This window comes from Rhipicephalus microplus, chromosome 1, assembly GCF_043290135.1.
Source record: "Rhipicephalus microplus isolate Deutch F79 chromosome 1, USDA_Rmic, whole genome shotgun sequence".
NCBI classification, from domain to species: domain Eukaryota; kingdom Metazoa; phylum Arthropoda; class Arachnida; order Ixodida; family Ixodidae; genus Rhipicephalus; species Rhipicephalus microplus.
This window is the reverse complement of record NC_134700.1, coordinates 8,525,305-8,538,123: the sequence shown is the minus strand read 5'-3', so window position 1 is coordinate 8,538,123 and position 12,819 is coordinate 8,525,305. Positions and strand designations below refer to the sequence as shown.

At 43.8% G+C, this 12,819-nt stretch overlaps 1 protein-coding gene across 6 annotated transcripts in view; it reads right to left on the bottom strand.

The window, feature by feature from the left end:
* Positions 1 to 12,819, bottom strand: part of LOC119178190 (ATP-binding cassette sub-family C member 4) — a 2,441,444-nt gene that overhangs the window by 1,906,496 nt on the left and 522,129 nt on the right. The gene's annotated exons all lie outside the window — the stretch shown is intronic.

The window sequence follows — 12,819 nt, the reverse complement described above, 5'->3', positions numbered from 1 at the left end:
CCACTGGAGCGATTTCTCACATACGTATTCTTACATACGTATTTCTTACTTACGTATTAGGACTCGGAAGAAATAATTGTCCATCACTGCTGTGACGCACTCCAACTAACAATGCCTCCTTCAGAAATTGAGCGTGCGCATCGCCTCGGGCGCTTCTCAGAAAACCGCATTCGACCCATAATTGTAAAGCTCCAATCATCCAAGGCAAGAGAACTTATCCTTTCCAGCGGCCGCGAATTCAAGGACACAGGCTTCAGCGTGGGCGAGGACTTCTCCCCTGCCGTACGTCAAGCGTGCAAACATCTAATTGCTTTTGCAAGAACTGAGTCAACAGCTTTCACTGTGCGCTTCAAAACTCTTTTTCTCGGAAATAAATGTCTTTGACGAGACATCGCAGTCTGTGAAAGAATTAAAGTAACAATCATCTCGTCCTCGACCAAGGCCAACCTCCCCCCAAATTGTCCCCAAATTAGCTTTTTTGTTTTCCGTGATCTTCACTAATATTAGAAGTATCATTTCAAAGCGCGAACATATTTCGAATCTGGCTTTGTCATCCAACAGCGACTTTCTCATATTAACCGAAACATCGTTAAATGAGAGCGTCTCTGATCAAGAGGTCTTGGCCGATTTGCCTAATTATCAGCTTTTTCGGAAGGATTGAAAAGATAAAAAGGGAGGAGGAGGCCTATTGCCATAAACCAAAAAATAACCTGCTGATTAGTTAACCTGTCGTCTGACCTTGAAATAATTTGGATTCTTTGTTCTGTTAAGCCCCAGTCAGTATTACTTGGCGTCAACTACAGGCCCCCGAATAGCTGTCCTGACTTTTCTAATAACCTTAACGACGTCTTAAACGAAGTTACAAAAAAGTATATCAACGTCCCAGTAGTTTTGTTCGGTGATTTTAATTTTCCGGGGATTAACTGGCTTAACCAAACCATGCCGTCACAGGCACAAGGCGAAGCCAGGGCTTTCCTTAACGTTTGTTTAAATTTTAATCTTCCACACATGGTAACTGCACCAACTCGCTTAACACAAGAGTGTGAAAATATTTTGGACCTAATACAAACCAGTCACCCAGATGACATGGTCTCGATTACTTATCTCCCTGACATATGTGACCATAAGGTCATCCATACCGAATTTGCATTTATACCGTTATTTTGTCAAAACACCCAGAAAACCACTCGGTTGTACGACAAGGGGAATTATGAAGCAATATATTTGGCGCTTAACGCATTCTTATCCAGTTTAGAAAATACTTTCTTTCCCCGGTCTGTCGAAGAAAACTGGACACTGTTTAAGGACAGAGTTAATGAATTGACTGACAGGTTTATTTCAAAATCCCGCTTCCGCGCAAACTGGCAAAAGCCATGGTTCTCTAAAACTCTGAAAAGATTAGAAAACAAAAAAACGCCCGTTTATATTAACAAAAAGACTAGAAGACTCGAAAAAGTGGCAGAAATACTACGCAGCTGAAAAATCTTATTTATGCGCAGCTCAAGACGCACAGAATTATATTTTCAACGTTGACTTACCAAGCATGCTGACTAACAATCAAAACAAATTTTGGCAGGTTTTGAACCCCCCCCCCTCCCCGCATACTGCCCCAATTACTCTTACCAGTGAATCGGGTCACGTATTCACCGATGATCAATGCACTAACATCTTCAACACCACTTTCTCATCCGTGTTTACCAAAGAAAGTAACGTGTCATTTACAATGCCACCCACTATTATAAAATGTGGTATGCCGCTGGTATCGTTCACTGCTAATGGAATCAAGTGCTTATTCAACAAATTAAAACTTTCTTCCTCTTATGGTATTGAAGAAATCAACTCCGAATTCTTTAAGATTACAAAATATATTTGTGCATCTTATCTATGCTTGCTCTTCTCACAGTCACTTTTAACAGAACGCCTACCAGATGACTGGAAGAACGGGAAGGTCGTTCCAATTTTCAAATCGGCTAACAAAAACTCGCCATTAAACTATCGTTTCATATCTTTAACCAGCGTGCCCTGTAAAATCATGGAACACGTCATCTACACGCATACCATAGACTTTCTTGATTCAAACGGCTTTTTCCATCCAGCACAACATGGGTTCCGCAGATGTTTCTCTTGTAAAACGCAACTGGCCTTATTTGTTCATGATTTGCATACTAGCCTGGACTGTAACAAATCGATGCCATATTCTTCGATTTTTCCAAAGCGTTCGACAAAGTACCCCATTCTCGACTGTTACTAAAACTTTCCCAGTGAAATCTTCAACCGAACATACTCAATTGAATCAGAGAATTCCTTACAAACCACTCCCAGTCTTTTAATATCAACAACCATACCTCTAATCTTCTCCCAGTAACGTCCGGAGTACCCCAGGGTTCGTTTCTTGGTCCCCTTTTATTTCTTATATACATAAATGACTTGCCTTCAAACCTAACTTGTAAAACCCGCCTGTTTGCTGATGACTGCGTTATATATGACACTGTTACTGACACTCCAAATCAGTCATCCTTGCCCCGCCACGGTGGTCTAGTGGCTAAGGTACTCGGCTGCTGACCCGCAGGTCGCAGGTTCAAATCCCCGCTGTGGCGGCTGCATTTCCGATGGAGGCGGAAGTGTTGTAGGCCCGTGTACTCAGATTTGGGTGCACGGTAAAGAACCCCAGGTGGTCAAAATTTCCGGTGCCCTCCACTACGGCGTCTCTCATAATCAAATAGTTATTTTGAGACGTTAAACCCCACAAATCAATCAATCAGTCATCCTTACAAGCCAACCTAGACTGCCTCCAGGAATGCATGTGAGCACTGGCTCATGGAACTTAACCCGAGTAAATCTAAAGTCGTTTCATTCCATCGCCGTCGCATGCCGCTTGTGTATTCGTACGCAGTTAATGCCATCCCCCTATAAAATGTTCCGTCATACAAGTATTTGGGCGTCACTATTTGTAGCGATTTTTCATGGAACATACACGTCACTAATATCATTTCATCTGCAAATAAAACACTGGGTTTCCTTAAACGCCATCTACGCCTCGCTCCACAACACGTAAATTTACAAGCATACAAATGCATCGTTCGACCTAAACTAGAATACGCATCGCCAATATGGGTTTCCTCGAGAATCTTATCTTACACATGCCATCGAAACGCTTCAAAACCAGGCCGCTAGATTTATTCACTTTTCATACTCTTCCACAGTCAGCGTATCTGGATTGAAAGCAGAATATGGTTTACCAGATCAAGAACTTCACCGTCGTATTGCCAGCCTGTCATTGTTCCACAAACTTTTTCATAGTCCCTTGCATGCCCCACCTTATATTGTTCCCGCAACACGCATATCTCACCGCACAAGCCATTTGCTTCAAGTTATAAAGGGTGCTTATCAGCGCAAACGACAGGGCGGGAGGGGACAGGAGAAGAGACAAGACAGAGCGCTGAACTCGGCCACGTTCCCGGACTTCTACTTTTTCTGCCTCGTTTTATCCACGTACCGCACCAGACTGGAACGGCCTTCCCAGTGAAATCGCAACCATCCTCTGCCCATCATCGTTCATAGAAAATATCAATAAGCACTTTCTATGTTGAATCATGGCTTCTATGTTTTATCTTTATAATTACCCACACCTTATGTAATACCCCCTCGCGGGTTTTTAAGGAAATAAAATGAAATGAAAAATGAAAGGATTTAGCGACCACAAGCTCCTTAACTTCCAAATCAACATACCTGTAAATTTTACAGGCTCAGTGAAAAAAACAATACGGGATTATAACTGTGCTAATTTTAGTCAATTCAGGACGGAGCTAGAACATTTTTATCAGGAACTTCTTTGCCGTCATTTGCCTCGCGAACCAGGAACGAAAACTGGATTCCTTTCAAAGAAAACATATTAGAGTTAGCTGACCAGCTTGTGCCGCTGATCTCTGCATCTAACGATAAAACTAACCCTTGGTTTACTAAACATCTTCAAACATTACGAAATAAAAATAAACATTTCTATGATACCGCAAAACGCATTGGTTCTGTATCCTAATGGGATAAATACAAGGTCTGCTTACAAGACTATTGTAAAGCCTTAGAAACAGCAAAGAAGTAATATTATTTGCACGACTTGTCGTCAGTTCTCAAAAATAACCCCAAATTGTTCTGGCAAATAATTTCACTCTACAACAAGTCTCCTAATCACATTACATTACACAATAATAAACTAACGTTGCTCTCTGATGGAGCTTCCGCTATTGCTTTCAATAAGTACTTCGCCTCTGGTTTTACACGGGAAGATTGTTCCAATGTGCCATTTGTTCATGATCATCCTTTCGCTTTAATGGCCCCAATTGTTTTCAATGCCGAAAATATAGCACAACACATTACGAATCTTAAGGTTTCTACTTCATCAGGCGTTGATATCTTTAACTTTGAAATACTGAAGAACACCACAGATGTATCCAGCCGCTTTCTCTGTCTCCTATTTAACCAGTCGCTATCATCAGGTGAGCTGCCCAAGGATCGGAAGATTGGTAAGGTGATTCCCGTATTTATGTCCGGTGACAGGCGCTCGCCCCGTAATTATCGACTCATTTCACTTACATGCATATCCTGCAAACTACTTGAACATATCGTGGCTTCTCGTATCTACAATCACCTTGAATCAAACAACCTCTTCTCTAATCAGCATGGCTTTATAAAAGGCTACTCATGTGACACCCAGTTATTCAAATTTACGACTGACCTTCACTTTAATATGAACGCTAACGAACAAACCGATTGCCTATTCCTTGATTTCACCAAGGCATTCGATACTGTCCCTCATTGTCGTTTATTCTCTAAATTGGCTGCACTCCGTATTGATTCATTAATCCGGTCCTGGCTACGAAGCTTCCTGTCTTCGCGTGAGCAACTTACGCTGATCAACGATATTTCATCTAACCTTTGTGACGTCACATCCGGTGTTTCCCAAGGCAGTGTAATAGGTCCGTTACTTTTTCTAATACACATAAATGATTTGCCCGATAACCTTTCATCCACAGTTAGGTTGTTCACCGACGATTGCGCTATATACCGCAACTATATATGTTTTAATGTTCATTCTGCTCTCCAAAATGACCTTGACCTAACCTTCTGGTGGTGCGAAACTTGGCAGATGTCCTTTAACGCATCTAAATGCAAGTTAATCTCGTTCACCTGAAAGCATACCGGTTCAGCATTTCACCATAAGATTAATAACGCCATTGTTTCAGCTACACCATCTTACAAATATGTAGGCGTTAACCTTACATCGGATCTATCCTGGAGTACGCATACAGCAGCTGTCTCATCGAAAGCCTCTCAATCTCTCGGGTATCTCCGCAGAAACTTGCGCAACACTCCTTCTGACGTACGCGAATTATCATATATTACTTATGTTCGCCCACAGCTAGAGTATGCATCATCCACATGGTCACCATATCAAGATTACCTGGTATGTATGTCGGAAGCCATCCAGAATAGAGCAGCGAGATTTATCTGTGGAAACTACTACTATCATTCAACCATTACCCTAATAAAACAAGACCTTGCATTTCAGTCGCTGGAAATACGCCTCAACATTGCGCTTTTATGTTTGTTTCATAAATACATTTATAGTAACGAAATTCACTGTTTGTCTCTGTATTCTACTGCGCGCGCTTCCCGGCGCATTCACAATGCACGTAGTTTCATGCGCATTCATGGTCGCACGCAGGCATTTAACTTCTCATCACTGCCTCAAGCCATTGCATATGGGAACGATCGTCCGGATCTTGTTGTATTCATTTCTAACCATGAAACTTTTCGTGATAACCTGATTTCGTTGCACTCTAATATTGCATAACGCTGTTTCCCCTTGATTTTTATAATATATATATATATATATATATATATATATATATATATATATGACGCATTCACAAGGTGATTCTAGGAGAAGCCGATGAAGAGGAAGTGCGCGTGCATTAGAATAAACGCATGGCATCTGGACCACGACGCGTCTCCATTTTGTAGCGTCACACAAGTCGACAGGATCGACCTCATTAACGTGCCATGGCTAAGCCAAAACCTCCGCTCAACATACAGAATTTCAAGGGAACACCAGAAGATGTCCCCATCGACAAGTGGCTTCTTCTTTTCGACATGAAGGCAGCCGAGGCATCATGGACTCACCGCGATCGGGTCACTCACTTCAACGAATACATTGAAGGGGAAGCGTTCAAGTGGCACCTGACAGAGATTTTCGGCAACGGCGAGACAACTTGGGACGATATCAAGCGTGACATGCAAGCCCGCTTTGCTTCGACTGATGGAGATGCCTTCCGCCTCTTCATTAACTACCAACTGGAAGGAGGGCAGACCATCAAGGACTACTACGACGAGAATAAGCGACTGGGTTCCTTGGCTGACCTGAAAGAGTGCCACATCATTTCTGGGCTGACTGATGGTGTTCCCCCTGATGTGGAACTGGCGCTCGCCGGACTGTCTTTCAACTCGTCATTAGAGTGGCTCACCGCTGCTCAACGGGTCGAGACATCTTTAAAAAGGGTGAGAGGAGTTTCCTTTACTCGTAACGCTAGTATCGCATCAAGAACTCCACGTGTCTTCAGCAGACCACAGCAACAAACAATAACTCCTCAACCACGTGCCCCGCAAAACGAATGTAGATACTGCTCAGCTGCTGGTTTCCCACGACAGTTTCACTGGCACAACGAATGTCCGCGCCGCGGCAATGTGTTCGCTATTTAGACTGAACGGGCAAACGAAGAGGGCGACCCAGAGTTTCATTAATACACTTCAGTGCTCTCATCAACGGAAAGTCAGTAAATGTAATTCTCGATACAGGAGCAGCAATTACTTGTATCAGCGAGGATGTGTACAAACAGCTAAAGCTTCAGTTGATGAGAGCCTCCAGCATCATGGTCCAGCAATTTGCATCAAGCATTCGAACTTTGGGTCGCGTAAACATTCATTTACAAATTGGGAACGTCATCAAGAAAGTTTATGCACATGTGCTGCGAGGCATGAGAACGCAATTATTTCTTGGCCTAGACAGCGCTTCATACTTCAATCTTTCTGTAAATCTGGAAAGCAAGTCAGTGACACAAGCACGTGAGAATACAAACCTTCCGCATCACAATGAAAAGAAAACCATTCAAGCCCCGCTGATGCAAACCCTGACTTCAGAAAACTTATAAGAGCATGAGGCTGTGGCGCTCGACTCTCTTTTAAGCAAGTATGACGAGATATTTTCGAAATCTCAGACAGATATTGGGTGCATCACTACTGAGAAACATAGGATCGCACTTACCAATGCTGTCCCTATTCTTCGAGCATCATACCGATGTTCACAGGCAGACAAAGTGGAGATCAACAAACAAGTTAACGCTCTCCTCAAGCAAGGTGTTGTGAGGCCTTCATTATCGCCCTACGCTGCACCTGTCAATTTAGCAGAAAAGAAAGGTGAAGGACGCACTCGTCTATGTATTGACTACCGGAAACTCAATGCCATAACGGTACCCGACTTTCAACCAATTCCACGTGTAGATGATATTCTTGACCACTTAGGAAAGGCGGAGTTTTTCACTACGTTGGACGTAACGTCGGGATACTGGCATGTCCAAAAGCATCCTGACGATGTTCAGAAAACTGCATTTGTCACGCCTGATGGTCATTTTGAGTGGTTGGTAATGCCGTTTGGGTTGAACAATGCTCCAGCTACATTTGAAAGAGCCATGAAATCAAAAATAGCGAAACATCAGCTCACCAATGTTATTAATTACTTTGATGATGTGGTCGTATACTCAGAGACATTTAATGATTATATACGACACCTTGAGGCGCTATTAAAAGCCCTCAAGAACGAGAAGGTAAAACTCAAACGAAAAAAGTGCCAATTTGCACGCTGCAGCATTGAATACCTGGGCCACAAAATTTCACAAGGAACAGTGACACCTAAGCAAAGTAATGTGGCTGCCATACTCAAATTTCCTACGGCAAAACGAGAAAAAGATCTCCAGCGTTTTCTGGGCACTGTAAACACCTACCGTCAGTACATCCCTCACTTCAGCGATATCGCTCTTCCACTCACAAAACTACTCCACAAAGGCAGCAAGTGGGTGTGGACAGAAGCATGCGAGCAAGCCTTTCGTGAACTGAAGGAGCGGATAACTGAAGAACCGGTGCTTCGCATATACGACCCTTCGAGACCATGTACTGTGTACTGTGACGCATCTGGCGAAGGCATCGGTGCAGTGCTGAAACAACCTGATGACAAAGGCAAAGAACATCTTGTTGCTTACTATTCCCGCAAACTACTTAAGCACGAGGTGAACTATGCTGTTACAAAAAGAGAATGTCTTGCCATTGTAGATGCCATTGATAAATGGCATTGCTACCTTCATGGAAAGTCATTCACTGTTGTAACAGATCACTCTGCACTCCAGTGGCTGAATAATGTTAAAAATCCTCAAGGTCGTCTTTTCCGGTGGTCTTTGAAACTGTCAATGTATGATGTGAACATCAAACATCAAAAGGGCGCAAGTAATGTCGAAGCAGATGCGCTCTCCAGAGCCCCAATGGTTAATCTTCTATCACACGACGACCTTCAGCGATGCAACAATGAGCGTCCAAAAGGAACGCACTCATTGGAAAATAATATCATCATTGTTAAAAGAAAAGGACTACGGAAAATATACGTGCTCCATGAACTACGCCCAACCATTCTGAAGAATGCACATCAACATTTTGGGCATATCGGAGTGAAGAAGATGCTATCACTCCTGTCTTCGCAATATTATTGGCCGCATATGGTAACCGATGTTTCCACTTACATTCGGCATTGTGATACATGCCAGAGATGCAAGAAGACAAAAACAAAAAAGTTTAGGACGCTTGAATCACTGCCTCCAGCTGAAGAGCCCTTCGACCTCTTTGCAATAGACACCATAGGAGGATTTTCTGGATATGGCTCGTCAAAAAGGTTTATACACTTGGTTATTGATCATGCGACTCGCTACGTATGGGCATTTGCTCATAAAAGTGAGAACAGCGACGCCTACATTTCATGCTTAAAAACATTTTTTTCTTCTGGAAAACCACGGAAGCTCCTTTCAGACCGTGGAACAGGATTTACCGCAGGAAAATTCAAGCAGTTTTTAAAACATAATTGTATACACCAACTATTCACCTCATCTCATCATCCACAATGCAACGGCATGAACGAGCGGACAAACCAGACTATCGTAACGAGACTTAAGTGCAAGATCAATGACGAACCACAGAAGTCTTGGACTAAGCTGCTTCCGGAGGTAATTGACGAATACAACAGAACACCCCACGAAGTGACCGGCTGCGCACCTTCCTTCCTCATGTATGGAATTCCATCTTATCCTACTGTACTGGAACAACGAGAAGAAACCGTCGAAGAAGCGCGAAAAACCGCAGTTACCAATTCTATCGCCTACCATAGTAAGAACACAGTCATTTATGATTGAAAATTTCTTCCGATTGAGTTCCAAGTCGGTGACCTTGTCCTTTACGAGACACCATGGCATCCCAACAACGGCAAACTGAGTTCTGTCATGGAAGGACCCTACAAGATTCTACGCAAGGTCTCAACAGTGAACTATAAGATCAACCGCTCCGTGCTACCCTTACGTAGAAACTCTGACATTGTGCATGTTAGCAAACTGCGGCGTTATTTTGAACCTTCTGAACTGAGACTTTCACGAGGGGAGGGGGAAGTGTGACGCATTCACAAGGTGATTCTAGGAGAAGCCGAGGAAGAGGAAGTGCGCGTGCATTAGAATAAACGCATGGCATCTGGACCACGACGCGTCTCCATTTTGTAGCGTCATATATATATATATATATATATATATATATATATATAGATATCCGTAGAGGAGAAGACGCACGTACGAAGTGATTCTATTGACGTTTCGGCCGCGGGTCCGGCCTTCATCAGATGAAAACCGGACCCGCGGCCGAAACGTCAATAAAATCACTTCGTACGTGCGTCTTCTCGTCTACGGATAATCTTACCCGGACCCAGCATCATTTTTGTTTTTGGTATATATAAATATATATATATATACATACATATGTATATATATATATATATATATATATATATATATATATATATATATATATATATATATATATAATATATATATATATATATATTCACCTGCTTTTCTCGTTTATTGTTATTTCGTTTGGATACTGATGCCCCTCTTACTCATTGCCCTTCAGTGGGCCCGTAACGTATTTTAAATAAATAAATAAATAAATAAATAAATAAATAAATAGTGTGCACCAGCCTACTCTGAACGACACCTCATCGAAGCCACCTCAACACCACCGCTTGTTCAGTTATGATGAAGAACAATCTGCACTGGACCATTGGCCGGAGTTGCCAGAAACTCGCCCAAGGTTCAGCTCTAGATACAGATCCAGATCCAGAACCCGGATCCGCAAGGGCGCTACTCACCAAGATCCCACCCCATTTCCACTCACACAAGTCACCTAAATCAGGGGCTTCAGGCTCTGTGATCTAGCAAGCGCCCTAACAAGGCGAGGTGAGCTATGCAGGAGTGGCTTCTCCCACTGCTCCTATAACTGCTAATCCGGACTCTAAAGAAACCATTAATCAGAAAAGCTCCTCCGTGAGAGCTTGGCAGAAATAAAACGAGAGTTGGCCTCCCTCAAAGCTAACCACGGTACGGAATCGAGCAACAAAAAACACACTTTCTAAAGCAACCGGCACATCTGGCCATGTTAAGATCGAGTAAAATTCTATGGAAAGTAAATTACAACAAGTAATGCAGCAACTACAAAGCATGCAAAGCTTTTACCAGCAATGTTTGCCGAATTGAAAACCTAAGAAGTTATGTCGATGAATGTATCGCCAGCATTAGGGCCACTGCTCTTAAACGACCTAAAAGGAGCCCGGATGCTCCGTCTATCCATCGTCCAAAATAACTCCCAACCTCGGACAGCGACAGCACTGTCAATGGCGAGTAAAATACGAGCGCACACCGAATATCTTAAAATTTCGCAATGGAATCGCCGCACTTTCCATAAAGGGGCCGCCGGTCTAGAACAGTTTCTTAATACGGCACCAGTCAAACCTAATGTCGTTTGTCTACAAGTGATTGGTAAGAAACCAGTCAAACTGAGTGGCTACTACACGATATCAAATACAGACTACCCTAAAGCCGCCACGTTGGTTTTTAAGGAAATAGCGGCTTGTATAGAGTATCTGGTATTTAGCAGCATTAACCACTAAATCATAAGTATACTATCGTACAAGCGTAGCAGAACCATAACCATAGTAACGTGTATAGCTCCACTAAAAAAAGAGGGCCGATTTTGACGCACTCATTCGGTATACCAAGAGTAGTTCCAGCATCCAGGGTCGACCACTGCTTCTCAGGGACCTCAATGCCCCTCACACTACCTGGGGGTACCAAACAGATACCACGAAAATCCGGGAACTCGAGCGAGTTGTTGATGCACATGGGCTCCAACTTCTCGTACTCCCGCAACACCCAACAAGATTGGGTAACAGCGTCAGCGCAGACACGTTTCCAGATCTTGCATTCATAAATGATGTTGACGAAGCGTTCTGAAGCAACCTAGAAGATAATCTCGGCAGTGACCATTATATCTTAACCGTGTTGATAGCCTCCACCAATATTCGGCAATCTCATGGCCATGTTGTAAAAACAGATTGGGTAACATATCGTAAAGTCCCACTGCCCAAAATTTTACCGAATAGCGCTGAAGATTGGGCAACGCACTTACAAGAGCCTCACAACGCAACTTCTAAGCGGGTTGCGCTCACAACGGAAACGCCGGTAGTCGATAGCCATCTGATACATATGTGGGAATCCAGGAGAGGGTTGACCAAGCGATGAAAACAAGAGCGACTCAATGGAAAATCATGGCATACAATTACTGAGATATCTGAACTGGCAAACGCTTACGCGCAGCGGTTGGAGACGGCGAGCTGGGCGAATTTTTGCGACTTACTCCGAAAAACCTTACACACGTCTAAGACATGGGCAATACTGCGCAGCACAACGGAACCTCGTAAAACCAAAACGGCAGCGAACCAAACTTTTAAGAAGCTCGCCGGAGAATTTCCAGGAACAGATGATGCCCTCCTCACTAAGCTCCGAGACAAATACATAGGCGTGGTCACCACTCCCCCGTGCACTTTAGCATATTGCCACTTGGCCGCTAGTTACGGCGAGCGCAAGCCATTGCTGCACGCGAGAATGGAAGACGATGTTCATGGGCAGCGCGTGCTCTGGCTAGTTGTTTATTATTGAAGCAGCCACCTTGCCAGTTTTCGGTGCGTCTCCCCCGCCGGCTCAGTTCTTTCTAGTTGAAGACCCTTTGTAGCACGTGACAACTGGTAGACGTGCTGGGTAACCTCAAGCCGATGTTCCAAACGCCTCCAGGTAGCCCCGTACCTGCAGTGACAAAACCTGTCCACCGCTCAAGCTGAAGACTCCAAGGACTACCTCCTGAGCGTGGACCTCTTCCCGACATGACGTCTGTACCACCCCCGAACGCTACGGAAGGCGCTGCAGCCTCCAACGCACAGGAAAGCGCTGCAGCCACGCATCATGCGCTGTGGAAGCCACGTGTGCCGAAGGTGTTCCACGGTTCCGTCTTGGAGGATGTCGAAGACTGGCTGGCCCAGTTCGAACGGGTTTCGGATTACAATGGTTCGTCCAACTTCGACAAAATCAGGAACGTGTGTTTCAGCTTGGAGGATGGCGCTCGTACTTGGTA